Raw genomic sequence first — 14,058 nt, forward strand, 5'->3', positions numbered from 1 at the left:
AAGATTCCCAACTGCCTCTAACCTGATCTCCACACCTTCTCAAATACACATCAGATCATCTCGTTCTGCTTAAAAGCCAAGGGAAAAATTAAAACCTGAACTCCTCTCCTGGGATATATATATCCCTCGGTCAGTATTCTCTCCCCTCTCCAGACCTCATCCTCTGCTCTGTCTTGGATGCTCTCCCCTCCTCCTGTCTTCTGCCTAATTCCTCTTTGCTTTGCACATTTGGGTTCAGCAGTTGCCTCCACCAGGAAGCCTTCCCCTCACTCTTCTTCCTGGCTCCCATCACAAAATGTTCCCAGACCACCCCATATGGACCAGTGCTAACACATTACGCCTCTGGAGGACAAGCCCCGTGTTTTGTTTTTTCTGCAACTCAGCAGCTAGCAGAGTGCCTGGCACATTGCAGGTAAAGGATGCAAGGAGTAACCGCAGAAAATTACACTGAGAAGGTGGACTAGGACCAGGCTGGGAAGAGCATTTAAAGCAGAGTACAAGGAGCATGGGAGAGCTCGCCCTGTGGGGAGAATTACAAGTGGGTTGGAAATGCATTCTTATATGTGGAATGTGTAAGAAAGTATGTGCAAAATGTGTGTTTTTAAAAAAGATTTATTTAAAAAAATTATTGGAAAGATATACTGCCCTAGAAAGAGGGAGAGATAGAGAAAGAGATCTTCTATCCGCTCATTCATTGCCCAAATGATCAAGCCAGGAGCCTAGAACTCCATCCAGATCTTCCCTGTGGGTGGCAGGGGCCCAGGTACTTGGGCCATCATCTGCTGCTTTCCCAGGTGCATTAGCAGGGAGTTGGGTCGGAAGCAGAGCAGCCAAGACTAAACCAGTGCTCTGATATGGGATGCCAGCATTACACATGGTGGCTTAACCCACTGCACCACAACATAGGACCTGGGAATTGTGTATTACAAGAAAACTGCATGAGGCTGGCATTGTGCTGTAATGGACCATCGCATCACCCACCCCATATGGGTGCTTTTTCGAGTCCTGGCTGCCATACTTCCTATCTAACTCCCTGTTAATGTGTCTGAGAAACAAGCAAAAGATGGTCCAAGTGCTTGGGTACCAACACACATGTGGGAGAACTGGATGGAGTTCCAGGCTTCTGGTTTCAACCTGACCCAGCCCTGGCCTTTGCAGCCAAAGGGGGAGTGAACCAGCAGATGGAAGATCTCTCTTCTTCTCTCTGTCCATTGCTTTCCCATGTGCATTAGCAGGAAGCAGGATCAGAAGTGGAGCTGCCAGGACTTAAACCAGCACCCATATGTGATGCTGGTGCTGCACGTGGCAACTTAGCACACTGTGCCAAAACCTCAGCCCCAGATTCCATTTCTTTCACACAAAAATAAATGCATCTTTTAATTCCATTTTCCCACAGACTCCTTGAACTACCTTTGTACACTTAACACTTAGCCCCTTTGACTCAAAAGTTGCAATGCAGTTTAATTTACATTTATGAGACATGAAAGGATTTATATAAAAAATACTTAGTCATGACTGACTGGAAGCACAGGTTTAAAGTTGTGAGATAAATGTCTCCTTTCAACATTGTCATTGTGTCTTCTGTGGCCGTCTGTGCAGCCTCCTTGGGAGGAAATATCAAGTCTGACTTGGAGAATCTGTGCTGGGAGCCCAACGACCTTTCACACTCTCAGACCCTTGTTTTCTTCACACGGGTCCTGCCTGTGAGGAACCTTGGGAGGAACTTTCTCCTGGGGCATTCGCTCCCTGATCTTGCTTGGCTGATTTTTATCCTGCTTGCTTGTTTATTTTCTTTTGACTGCTTGAAATAAAATGTTAAGACAAGGCCAGAGAAAATTTCAAAAATAAAAACAGAGAAGAACACATGGAGGAAGGTGTTTTAAAGATGAGGAAAGCTACTGAGGTAAAGAGTATTTAAACAAACAAAATGAAGTATTTTTCTTAATTGAAGGGAAAACGCGTCACTGGCTACATGGAAATATTTTCATGACTGCAGTTGAGGAAAATTGTCTAAGTGTGAATTCTTCTTGCAAACACAGGGTTAGGAACAAGCAAACCAAGCTTGGGGCAGCTTGGTGAGCAAACAGACCCCCTGACCTTGCTGGAAAGTGCGATTATTGAGCCAGAGCTGAGTGCTGCAAAAGTCTACTGCATCCAGAACCAAGTCCCCAAAGGAAATGATCGATCTGCTTCAGATAATTTTATATGCTCATTTACATAAGGACACTTCAAAAAGTGCAAAGCTAAGTTTATCTTGGTGCCCACGATGTTTGAAATCCGTGCATTGGTTTTTCATAATATGTACTTCTTGTGAACCTTTTGAAAGCCCCTCATGTGTGTCTGTCCAAAGTTATCATTCAATATCTTGCTTTTCTTTTGCTTTTTGTTGGTTAACTCTTGTTCAGAGAGGCATAGTGGAGCCCTGAGATTGTTCATGGCCGGCGCCATGGCTCAATAGGCTAATCCTCCGCCTTGCGGCGCCGACAAACTGGGTTATAGTCCCGGTAGGGGCGCCGGATTCTGTCCTGGTTGCTCCTCTTCCAGGCCAGCTCTCTGCTGTGGCCAGGGAGTGCAGTGGAGGATGGCCCAAGTACTTGGGCCCTGCACCCCATGGGAGACCAGGAGAAGTACCTGGCTCCTGTCATCGGATCAGCGCGGTGCGCCGGCCGCAGCAGCCATTGGAGGGTGAACCAACGGGCAAAAGGAAGACCTTTCTCTCTGTCTCTCTCTCTCACTGTCCACTCTGCCTGTTAAAAAAAAATTTTTCAAAGAGATTGTTCGTAACAAGAAACACATTCACATTTATAAAATAATCAAGCTGTTACCCTTCATTCCTGCTGGAATCTCTTAAAATCTTTACTTGGACTGACATTTTCCAGTCCATAAATTTTAGTTCCTAATTCAATCTTATTAGAAAGGCCCAACATTTCAATATTAGGATTTTTCTTCCTCCAGAATCAGAGCAAGAATTTTCCTCTGTGGATGTAGCCAAGTCCTGGAGGGTTTTCAGATCCTGCCCCCTCCTCTTGCCCTCTCCTGGGGCTGTCGGCGCTTACCAAGGTGGATTAGGGACACAGAGCAGCAAAGTACCTTGAAGAGCCACAGTTTACCTCCCAAGGAACTCAGCAAGACCTTCTACCCATCGTCATCTGCTGTTTTTTCTCTTCATCCCATACCTGTGACCCAGCCAGGTCTTTATTTCTCAGGAGAAAACAGACTCAGGCACATGGGGCATCAGTGGGACGCAGGGGCAGGGGCAGGGACAACACGGCTTCCTTAACTCCTGCTCCTGGGTGTCTTTTTCATGTTCCCCAACATTTGATTTATGGTTATTTCTTCATTAGGGAGAAGGGGGAACTGCCATCTTATATTTTAACTGTATTTGATTTATAAGTACCTGAAAAGATGACCAAACGTATCATCTTTCACTTGTAGTTAAGTTGCATACAAATACAGACATTAAAGTAGACAAGTTAGAGGTTGTGATAACATCAGTTTTTATGTTGTATAAACATATCAAGGAAGATTAGAAGTGGCAGTGTCCTTTATTTTTGAAACAATTGGAAAACCTCAGTGGCACCAGTTTTCAAAGTGGCATTTTCCTCATTTTGCTAAAATGTCTAAGATGATGGATGAGAAGAGCAGTAGTGTTTACTTCTTTATATGCAAAACATTTAAATGAAGTCCTCATGATTTGAAATTGCTTTTCCTATTCAGTAACCATCTTTACCCTCCTTGGTGATGTTCTTAATCTCTTAAAAAGCCTGCTGAATTTTTCTTCCTCTTTTCTTTTCCTGACACACACTGCTGCACTTATGCCCTGGCAAGCAGCCTCTGGATTGGCCTCTCTTTCCAGAATTCCTAAGATATTTCTTACTTAGCTCGTTGATATCTGTAGGCTAGTGCAGAGAAAACATCTGGTTTTTGGAACCACAGGCTCTTGAGACGGAGGTGAAGGTTTTGGAGTAAGTCATGGGTTTCACTTCTAGAACCCTGCCCTGGTGGGCTAAAGGGTATTGGATTCTGAACAGGCTTTGGCTATGACTTAGCATTTAATTCCAGGGTGAATGGAAAAAAAGCCTTTAACCAGGGAATCTTCTTTAGGACACGATGGATTGATTTAAAAAAAAAAAAAAAAGCAACATTTATTTGTTTATTTGAAAGTCAGAATTACAGAGGGAGAAGGAGAAACACAGAGACCTTTCTTTTTCATCCTCTGGTTTACTCCCCAGATTCCCTCAATGGCCAGCGCTTGGCCATGCTGGAGCCAGGAGCCAAGAGCTTCATCCTGGTCTCACATATGGGTGGCAGGGCCCCAAGCACTTGGGCCATCCTCTGAAGCTTTTCCCAAGCCATTGGCAGGGAGCTGGATAGAAGGTGGAGCAGCTGGGGACACAAACCAGTGCCCATATGGGATGCTAGTGTTGCAGGTGGCAGCTTAACCTGCTGCACCACACTGCCAGCCCCAAGTCGGGATTGACTTTAAATTAAGTGTAGAAAAAGTTTTGCAATGGTGCTGTGTGTCAGACTTACCATATAAACATTGGATATAATGTGTGATATACAAAGATTGATACAGAATTCCAATACAACACATTATTAATTCTTTTATTTACTCAACAAATATTGAGTATCTTCTCTAAGTTGCTATTGGCTAACAGATGTTGAAGAACTCATAAGCACATTTAACAATCTGTGTTGTAGTATGCTCTGCTTTAAGAATACAGTATCTCTGAATATACAATATTACGTAAAGCAAGAGTCTCTTTTTACAAATAGGTCCCCTTTTTGCTTGGATGAAGCAACAATTATATATTTGAAGATACTTCAAAGTGTTTGTGGAAAAATAGAATTGAAAGATAATATTATTGTGCTGCAAGAAGTTTAAAATTCATGCATGATTTTTTCATGATACATATTTTCCATGGATACTTTGAAGATCCTTTGTAGGTAAATTATTAGCCATTTACCATTTTATTGGGCTGCTTTAACAGAATACAATTATTTTAAAAATATTTAATAATGAAAATAATGAAGTAATTTGAAAATAAATATTTTATATTTTGGCAGAGGATATAGTTTGTTCAAGTAGAAAAGATCTCAAGAAAAATAGATCTCTTAATAGCTATTTGGAATTTTCTTCAGAAACACAATTTGAGATCTTTTGCCCCTAACACTTTATCATTGAGCATTACCTGTACAAATTTATCTTTGAGTTTTTTCCATTTCTCATTTTCCTCTTGGCTTAGAATCCAGAAGAGCTTTGGGACCTGCATTGTGAACCTGGTGGAAGTCCAGGCTTCTCTCCTGGCAGTCCTGCCACCTTGGGAAGTCACACTTGCCCTCTGTTGGCCTTGCTGCTGCATGTGCAGAACAATAGGATTCTGTTGGATGGCAGTCAGAGGCCCTTCCAATTTGATCCTTCTCTGGCTCTTTAATCTTCTAAATTTGCAGATGGAAAGTAGACACAGGGACGTGAACACATGTTGAAATAAGTTATTAAGAAAACAAATAACTCCGAAGTTTGGGCTTCCTTGCCGTATGAATAAGCCCTGGTTTCGTACACCACAATACAGGCTTCTGTCCTGCGCTGGATTTGTGCTGTCCCGTTTCCCATTTTCCAAGGAAGAATGCCTATGTGCTGTAAATGAGGCATTTAGGAGGAACATAGCGTTTAATTACAGAAATCCAGGGCCAGTTCAAACTGTAGATAATGACACCGTCCTTGGCCAGGGCAAGTACAGCTCAGATAATATCACTCTCAGATTAAGGCCCAAGTCACCACCGCACCACAGCAGTAGCCTGCAGGCATCCTGTTGACGCACAGCCCAGGATCTCAACTCACTTCTGACACCTCCTCCTGTAGTCTTTTCCTGATCCCTTCCTAAGCCGGGAACACTTTCTTCCTTCTTCATGTTCCAGGTCAATTTTGTTCAGTCCGGTGTTCAAAGGAGCTGTGTACAACTCTCTCATGCTCAGTGGCTTCTAAACTGCCTGTGAAAAGGATCTTGCCTCGCCATCTCTCAGTGTTTCCCGCAGTTCCTCGCACAAAGCAGAGGCATGGGCATTTCTGTCATGCTACGTAGCTGAGACCACAGAACTTAGACGCAACTCTGCAGGTGCCACCTGCAGGGTTAGAGCTCTGTGATGGAGCCTGGGCGTGGCAGAATGGCTTCCAAAGAAGAGCCCCATCTTAACTAAGCTATGGGAACCCTGGCAGCTCAGTCAAGCTGAAAACAGGGTTTTGCCTGAGGTTCTGAGAGGGGATTTCGACTGCCTTTGTGGTTACGCAAGGAATGACATTGCTCTTTGGTCAACTCCAGCAGTGAGCTGCTCTCCTACGTGGAACTGCTGCATTTTCCCACAGAGCCCGGCTGCGTGCATGCTGTTTCATTACCCCATTTATCTATTGTTCTATCTCCACGAGGGCTAAGCCTTTATCTTGTACAAAAAGATACTAACACCAATCGACAGTGAGATAAGACATAAAAAAGCAGGTACTAAGAAAGCTTTAGTAGTAAAAATACACTGTTGTTGTGGCAGGGATTTGGCATAGCAATTAAGAGGTCTCTTGGGATGCTGCTGTCTGGTACAAGGGTGCCTGAGTTTGAGTCCCGGTTCTGTTTCCGATTTCAGCTTCCTGCTGATGCGCATCTAGGGAGACAGCAGGTGACGGTGAAAGCTCAAGTGCTTGGATCCCTGCCACCCACATAGGAGATGTGGATTGAGTTTTAGGCTCCTGGCTTTGGTCTGGTGAAGCCCTAGTTACTGTAGATGTTTGAGGAGTAAACCAGCAGATAAGAGTGTTCATATGTGCATCCTCTCTCCCTCTCTCTCTCTCTCTCTCTCTCTCTGACATTCATTTAAGGAAAATAAATAAATAAAAATATGCACTCTTCACTGTCCTTTCTATAAACCTCATTCTTCTCTGTTAAGATCACCTTTAAATTCTTCACATGGTGTCTCCTATAGGTTTATAGGAGACTTTTTATAGTAACACATTTACACTGTGATTCCTTAATTCACCAACTTCAAGTATTATTAATGATTTTCTGCTCTGAATGTTGTGGATTTAACTTATTGCAATATAACTTGGTTTTTCTTGGGTTCTCTCTCCTAGTAGTTTATGTTACATTATTAAGTTCAAGTTTTCTATGCCTTCTGTTGTAACTTTTGCTGTCGGCAATAATAATATGTTCTGTTTATTGTACCTTCAACTTTAGATATGCCTCTATACTACATATATAGTGTATACATATATTTACTATGTACTACATGTAAGATGGTGATGATAATACGTTATCTTTCCCTCAACCTCTCTTCTCTGTCACCCTTCCCCTTTGATATCCACCAGCTATTTTCTTTCACATTTACATCTCGTTTTGTATAATGTAATTAAATGCCCTATAGATTAATTCTAAAGTCATTCAAAAGTTTTCCCTCAAGCTGTATAAATATTAACTGCTGTTCACTCAAGTAGGGGTTAAATTATACTTTCTTTTTCCTGAGTTCAATGTTATGACTCTGATCATTGAAAGGATAATTTTTTAATCATTTATGTCAAATCATCTTTTATTTGTTTAAAAGCACACAACACTTTGATGGCTTCAGATTCAGAATTTATGTTTTTATACGCTAAATTTTTCCAGTAGGTTATAACTGATTTTCTTTTTTTTTTCTTTAAAAATCTGAGAGACAGAGCTTTCATCTGCTCATTCACTCTCCAGAGTGCCCCACCCCCCTGCCCCGCCAGTGGCTAGGGCTGGGCCAGGCTGAAGCCAGGATCCAGGAACTCAACCCAAGTCTCTGACGTGGGAGGCAGAAACTCAGTCACCTCCCAGGGCCTGCCTTAGCAGGAAGCTGGAGTCAGGAGCAGAGCTGGGTATGGAGCCCAGGCAGTCCAGTGCGGAACAGGTGCAGCTTTGCCGGCCATGTAGCCACTAGGCCAAGTGGCCACCTCACATTTTCTTTTTCTTATTGTGAGAAGAAACACGGCTTCCCTTCCCTATCACCAAAATGTATCAGAATTCTGCTCATGTTCCCAGTTAAAACCACAGTGTGTTCTGCCTTCAGCTTCCTGCTTTAATTTGCCTTCCTTGCCTGCTAGGAAACATTGCCTTGAGATTTCTTTTAATTTTCCTGTGGGTTGTGTGCCACTGTCCTGTGGATGCCCACCCTGGTCTCTCTTGGCCTGCACCTGGGCTCTGTGGACACGTTTGTCAGTTATCTCATCAGAGGGTGTTTGGGGAGGAGAGGAGCTGGGCGGTGGTGATCGCTCTTCTTGGCTTCCCTGAGAACGTTTTTTATTTGTCCTCGCATTAGACTGTTGTTTGGCTGTGCAAATACTTCCCGGTTCAAAGTCATTTTCCCCGAGAAGGCGGGTGGTACGGCTGCAGCCCTTCTGTCCTTATCCACATATAAACCTAAGTGTGCATCCCTCTGTATTCACCCCCCAGAGCAAATTCAGATGGCCTTTCAGCTGCACAGTTGTGTCTGTCTTTAGCTCTGAAATGTTTCCTTCCTTGAAGACAAAAATCCCTTTCCCCCATTTTCTCTGTTCTCTTTCTGGAACCCCAGTTGGCTGAACATTAAACTTGTGGATTGACATTTTATGACTCTTATCTTCTGTCTCATCTGTCTCATTGTTTTGTTTTTCCTGTCTATGTTCTGATACATTTTAAATTGTATTGCCCTTCTATGAGTTTTGGACTTTCACACTAAAATGGATTTTAAGAGCTAGTTTTTATTATGATCTTTCCTATTTTTATAGATGCTTGTTCTTGTTTGTAAGGCTGTAATGTTATTTAAAACATCCTGAAGCATCTCATTGGATTTTTGAGAAATTGTTTGTTTTTATTTATTGGAAAAGCGGAGAGAGAGAGAGCTGTCATCCACTGATTTACTCTGCAAATGCCCACGTTGGCCTGGGGTTGTGCTGGGACTGAAACTGGGAGCCAGGATACTGAGCCGGTCTCCCATGTGGGAGGCAGAGACCCAAGTACTTGAGCCATCATCTGCTATGGGTACCGCAAGCAGTGGTCCATATTTTTTTTTTAAGATTTTATTTGTTTACTTGAGAGGCAGAGTTACAGAAAGAGAGAGAGACAGATGGAGAGAAACATCTTCTGTCCACTGGTTCACTCCCCAAATGGCCACAAACTACTGGAGAAGGGTCCATCCGAAGCCAGGGGCTTCGTCCGGGTCTCCTACACAGGTGCAGGGGCCCAAGGACTTGGGCCATCTTCCACTGCTTTCCCAGGCCATAGCAGAGAGCTGGATCAGAAGAGGAGCAGCCAGGACAGGAACCAACTCCAATATGGGATGCCAGCACTTTAGGCAGAGGCTTAGCCTACCATGCCACAGCACCAGCCCCCAACTGGTAACTTAACTGCTAAGCCAAAAGGCCCATCTCTGGCAGTTTTTTTAAAAAACCTTTCTTATGTTGTTGCATTTCCATTATTTTCTCCTGGTTTTGTAGCTCTGTTTTTCATCCCTCTGTTTTCCTTAATGCTGTTGGTATTTCTTTGGTGGTCTTTGCTTATCAATGAACGAATGTGGGTTTCCTTGGCTGCCATGTGTTTGGATTTGCTTCCCTGAGTTGCCTGGGTCCTGCTTTGAAGACTCTGGAGGGTTTGTTAATCTGCAGGGTTTGTGTCCAGGGGGGTGAGTAGGAGGCTGCAAAGCCAGAGCTCTCAGGAGCTGCCTGTGCTCTCCCTAGGCGGCTTGCCCAGCGTCTTCAGGTGTGTGTGCTGGCTTTAGCCCAGACAGTGAACACAGGGCTGCCTTTCATATGACATGCATGTGTATGCACATATATATAATTCAAAAAGCTTGGGGATAGTGGAATTAAAGGATAGCTTTATTTTGATGAAAAAAGTTAAAAATCTATGCATACTTAGGGACTTTGAATGTGTATTTTGAATAAAACATGCATGGATTTCAAAATTGTGTGCACCAAAATAACTCACCTTTGATTTCATTGCTCCATGAACTTTTTGTTGAAAGAAAGATTTATTTATTTATATATTTATTTGAAGGGCAGAGTTACAGACAGAGAGAGGGAGAGACAGAGAGAGAGCTTCCATTCACTGGTTCACTCCCCAGTGGCCACAACGGCCAGAACTGGGCCCATCCAAAGCCAGGAGCCTCTTCCTGGTTCCCCCATGTGGGTACTGGGTCCCAAGCACTTGGACCCTCCTCCACTGCTTTCCCAGGCACATCACCCGGGAGCTGGATCAGGAGTGGAGCAGCCAGGACATGAACCAGTACCCACATGGGATGCCAGCCATGCAGGTGGCAGCTCTACCAGGTACACCACAGTGCAGGTCCTTCCATGAACCCTCTGACATACCCTGGGATTAATTCATTCCATCCTAACAGGAAAAGCAAAGCATTGTCATTGTCCCCGCTTCACAGATGAGGAAACAGGCACAGAGAAGTTAAGTCACTTTTCCCAAGGTTGCACAACACTTGGGTGAAAAAGCCAAAATTCAGATTTCACACAGAGAAGTTAAGTCACTTTTCCCAAGGTTGCACAACACTTGGGTGAAAAAGCCAAGATTCAGATTTCATCTTTGGAAGCTGAGATAGTAACCTTTATGCCCTATGATTGTCAGAGAAGAAACCGTGAGGATATAATAAAGGCAGAGTATCCAACAACTAGCTGATGGGATATTTTATTTAATAACATTTCAAGAAAAGACTCCAAAAAAAAGTGGATGTAGTTCTATGGGTATGGAGGGGACTGAATTATGAAATTCTGAGTGTGCAATTAAAAATACTCTCAATGAAAGAAATGGGAAGGCAGGTATTTGTGCTCAGCCTGCCTGATAAGGCTGAAGGATGTCTGCGTAACCTATGAATGAGAAGTCCCATCACTAAGGATGGTCTAAGGAATATGACAAGAATTTCAAGAGACTTGAGGCTGATGATGAGCTGAGGCTCACAAAACCACCAAAGACAGTGGCAGCAATTTTTATAGCTATTTTCAGAACAATAGATAGATGAAAATTATAGGCCCATTGCTTGCAAATGATGTTTCATTTCAAAGAAAAGACTGCACTTCTGCTTTGCTTCTGTCTATACCAAGAATTATGATCATTAAACTGGCAATTTTATAAGATCAGTGCATTAAGATGTCATTGACATCCGTAAGAGAAGGTTTGCATTAACTTAAACATTTTAGATGACTTCAGATCTCCAGATAAATTAACTTTTTAGACAATGAACAATCTCATTGTGATGACTATAGAACTGTCATAGTCTTTTGAGAAAGTTTACAAAACAGGGAGAATGCCAAAGAATGGAGAAAGATATGTATGACACCAGTTTCAAAAGGAGGGAAGTGGTGGGTTGGATTGAGTGTGAAGGATGCTTGCTCCCTTTTTCTGCAGGTGCCTTTCAAAGGGGCCCTTTGGGCAGGAAGCTTGTGCTTCTTTCCCTGACAGTCAGGCTTGATCACGTGGCTTGCTGTGGCCCACGGAAGGTGGGGAGTGAATTCCAAGCAGAGGCCAACTGCTGAGCTGTATCTTGAAGCCCCATTGTGTTTCCTGGCGTCCCCTCCCTCTGTCACAAGACCAGCCGTGCGTGTGTTCCACCTGGCGCTGCTCCTTCATCCTGCATTTTGGAATAGGCATGACATGAGTCAGGGCTGCTGCCAGTGCACCGTGGACACAAACAGTGATGAGAAATACATGCTTATCCTGAGCCGCTGGGACTTCACGGTTCTTCATTCCCACTGTAGCTTCTTGCCTATTCTGACTCTTCTAGAAGGTAAATAGTGAGAGCCTGAAAATACTAACCAGTCACCATAATGCTGATTTCCGGTAAAAAACAAAAGTACTGGTTTTTAATCGGAAAGTTGAGAGTTTCTAGAAAAAGAAAAAAAAATTGTCAATACAATTGAAGTAAGCATATGTCAAATTACTCTTACTCCTTGTTTTTTCTTTTGTCTTTGCTTTGGGTAGCATTCTTAGAAGTCTATGAAATGTGGGCCAGCGCCGTGGCTCACTAGGCTAATCCTCCGCCTTGCGGCGCCGGCACACTGGGTTCTAGTCCCGGTCGGGGCGCTGGATTCTGTCCCGGTTGCCCCTCTTCCAGGCCAGCTCTCTGCTGTGGCCAGGGAATGCAGTGGAGGATGGCCCAAGTGCTTGGGCCCTGCACCCCATGGGAGACCAGGTGGAAGCACCTGGCTCCTGCCATCGGATCAGCGCGGTGTGCCGGACGCAACACGCTGGCCGCAGCAGCCATTGGAGGGTGAACCAACGGCAAAAGGAAGACCTTTCTCTCTGTCTCTCTCTCTCACTGTCCACTCTGCCTGTCAAAAAAAAAAAAAAGTCTATGGAATGTTACAGATACAGTGAAGTATGTGTGAAACCATGCATTTGGAAAAATGTTTCATATTATCTTTAAAAGTAAATTGCTAAGTGTTGACTATGGTGTCATTCTGTTCTTACTGCGACCACGTGTATCGTGTCCCGGTGGAAAATGTGAAGAAATATGATAGGGTCCAGAGGGAAGGCACTGAATTCACAGCTGCATGAATAAGAGACTTGGAGGAAAACTTCAAAGAAGCATCCTCGTGTCTTAACCGGTTCCAAAATATGTTATCAATTATTTGAGTGACAGCCTAGATGTTGTATTTATCAAGTTTACATAACATGTGACCCATCACAGAAGAGACTGTCTGCAAAAGAGATTCAGTATGTTGGATGGAAAAATTAGCATTCACAATGACAGGATCTGTTGAAAAGATACTGAAGCCAATGTGATCAAGTTTATGACTTGAGTTTGCATTCTTGAGTCCACATATAACTTGAAGTTCCATTTTTAAATATCAGTGGGATCATTTGAAGGAGGCCTGCTTGTTAGAATTCAGGTGAAGCCAAAGAGTTTGATAGTGTGATGGTTCTTCTATTAAAATGAAGGTAGTTTTAATATTTTATGTTCTTTTGTATATATTTATATTATTTTTGGATTTTATATTGATAGATGTTTGTGTGCAAATGAAAAGATTATTCTGCATCAGTATCATGTCCAATTCTGGGCACTACCCTCTAACAGATATATCAATAAGATCTGAGAGTATTAAGATTAGGATGTTGGGCTAATTATTTATTCTGGGAGGAATGAGCAAAAGTGGAGTGGAGTAGGCGGAGCAGGTGGTCTGGTAAGAGGAAAGTGAAAGAAGGGTAAAAGATAACACACTTATGCCTAAGGCAGGGTGCATGCAAAACACTTAACAAATCGATTGCCTTCCTAGCTGCCTTAATACACCTGCCCAGACTCCGGCTCTCCTAACCAGCTCTGTTCTCTGGCGATAATGAGGTACAAATGTATATAAATGACACATCATAAATGCATACCATGAAAGTGCTTTCTAATCCTGAATGGTAATTAGAATCATTTCAAGAGCCTTAAAAAATGCAGGTACTGATATTAACCTCATACCTACTAAAGCCTGATTTCGGGTGCTAGATTCTGAGATTATATATTGTCATAAAACTTAGTCGATTGCCACAATCTTGTGATTCTAATGATTTGCAAGCCATGGTATCTTGTGATGTGGTGGGTGTTTGAGAGACTAGGATTGTATCAGAGGACATTCATGTATTAGCGAGGAAAGCAAATCCAGAAAGGTGGTCCCTAGATCTGGTCCTCAAGGACACATTTAAGATTCTAAAAGAAATCCAAGTTTATCAACACCAGGGCCATGGTTTCGATGTGGTTTGTCTCCTAAAGGCTTGTGTGTTGGATGCCTGGAACCCAGTATTAAGAGGGGAATGTGTAAGAGGCGGGTCCGAGTGGGAGGCCATGAGGACATTGGTGGTGTGGCCTCAGAGGGCTTAACCTGGTTCTCCTGGGGTCTCAGTCACTCTGGCTTCCTGTCCCACCGCATGACCTCATCCTCTCACATGGGCTCCCTCTGGGATGCCCTTCCTCAGTCACCGTCACCAGAGGCAGAATCAGAGGGGACTGCCTAGTCTTGACCTCAAGCCTTCCAAGCTGTGAGCTGAACAAAGCTCTTTTCTTTCTGAGTTCCCCATCCTCGGCATTTCA

General features: G+C 43.4%; 1 long non-coding RNA gene across 2 annotated transcripts in view; it reads right to left on the minus strand.

Annotated features, from left to right (window-relative positions):
* The window catches only part of LOC127492853 (uncharacterized), a 33,065-nt gene that overhangs the window by 12,567 nt on the left and 6,440 nt on the right, over positions 1-14,058 (minus strand). The window lies entirely within an intron of this gene.

Source organism: Oryctolagus cuniculus, chromosome 14 (assembly GCF_964237555.1).
Source record: "Oryctolagus cuniculus chromosome 14, mOryCun1.1, whole genome shotgun sequence".
In the NCBI taxonomy this organism is placed as follows: Eukaryota; Metazoa; Chordata; class Mammalia; order Lagomorpha; family Leporidae; genus Oryctolagus; species Oryctolagus cuniculus.